Genomic DNA, 1,864 nt, shown 5'->3' with positions numbered 1-1,864 from the left:
TTATATATCCTATTAACGCATTGAAGTTCTACTTGGTCGAATTCTTCCAACAACTCTTGGGCGATCTCATATTGACTTATAATGGAATCACTTTGGCATTTAAAATCACCAATCAATTGATGGATTACCAATTGAGAATCGCCCCTAACAATCACATTTCTTACTCCCATATCTATTATTAGTTCTAGGCCTACAATTAAGGCTTCATATTCGGCCTGATTGTTGGTGCACATTCTGTCTAAAGTGAATGCGAATTTGTAGAAATCCCTAAAGGATTAATCAATGCTACTCCTACTCCTGCACCTTTAGAGGTTTTTGATCCATCGAAATACAATACCCAAGGTTTTAGCTCGAACGAATTGATTTCTAGTTCAATTTCTTCAGGCATGTCAAGGCATGGATGATCGGCTAGAAAGTTAGCCAAAGCCTGATTTTTGACTGCCTTTTGAGGTACATATTGTATCTTGAATTCTGATAAAGTTAGTGTCCAAAGGCCTACCCTTTGGTGTAAAATAGGGCGCGAGAACATGTATTTAACTAAATTTACTTTAGAAATTAAATAAACGGTTACGGGCCGTCAATAAGCCCTTAATTTTGTACATGTGAAATACAATGCCAGACATAATTTTTCGATAGCCGAGTAATTACATTCACATTTTGTTAACCGTCTACTTAAGTAGTAAATTGCCCTTTCTTCACCAAATTGGTCTTCCTGTGCGACCATTCTAGCTATTGATTCTTTTTCAGCCGATACATACACTTTCATTGACCGTCCTTGGATTGATGACACCAACACTGGTGGACTTGATAAATACGTCTTCAGGCTTTCAAAAGTCTTTTGATGTTCTTCTTTCCAGACGAATTCATCCTGATTTTTCAACTTTAAGAGCGGTGAAAAGACTTTAGTTCGCCCTGTACAGTTAGAAATAAAGCGTCTTAAAAAGTTTACTTGGCCTAGAAACCTTTGCAATTCTTTTTTGTTGCTAGGTGGTTTGGCCTCTAAAATGGTCTTCGCTTTATTTTTATCAAGTTCAATCCCTCTCTTGTGTACTAAGAAACCAAGAAAATTCCCTGCATTAACACCAAATGCACACTTCAAGGGATTCAACTTTAACTTATATTACTTCATTCGCTCAAACGAACATCTTAACTGTTCGAAATGGTCCTCTTCTTTAATGGACTTGACTACTATGTCATCTACATACACTTCAACAAACTTGCCTATCATATCATGAAAGATTAAATTCATCGCCCGTTGATATATAATTATATTTGGACCCGACGGTTCCATTTACTAGATACCCGAAAAGTTTGGTTCGGTTTGGTTCTAAAGAGAACCGAACCGATCCGACCCGCGCCCACCCCTATCTTCAGCTATATAAATTTGATTGTATCCTGAATACCCATCCATGAAAGAATACATGACATGTCAGGCAGTCGAGTCTACTAAAGAATCCATCGTGGGCATTGGATACTCATTTTTGGGTATAGCTATGTTTAAATTCCTAAAGTCTATACACACCCTTAGTTTACCATTCTTTTTTAGTATTGACACGATATTGGACAACCATTCGACATATCTGGCTGTTCTAATAAAACTTGCTTTCAATAATCGCTCTATCTCTTTCTTGATTTCAGGAAGTACATTGGGAGCAAAACGTCTAGGAGGTTGCCTATGAGGTTTAAAGTAAGGCTTAGTTGGTAACTTATGTTCCACCAAGTTTCTATCTAAACCAGGCATTTGTTCATATTCCCAAGCAAAACAATCTTTGTACTCTTTTAGCAAAGCAATTAATTTATTACTAACCTCTTGATCGAGCATCTGGCTGATGAATGTTGGACGATCTTCTCCTTCATTGCCAAT

The sequence above is a fragment of the Olea europaea genome, chromosome 4 (assembly GCF_002742605.1).
Source record: "Olea europaea var. sylvestris chromosome 4, O_europaea_v1, whole genome shotgun sequence".
Lineage (NCBI taxonomy): Eukaryota > Viridiplantae > Streptophyta > Magnoliopsida > Lamiales > Oleaceae > Olea > Olea europaea.
This window is presented reverse-complemented; position numbering follows the sequence as displayed.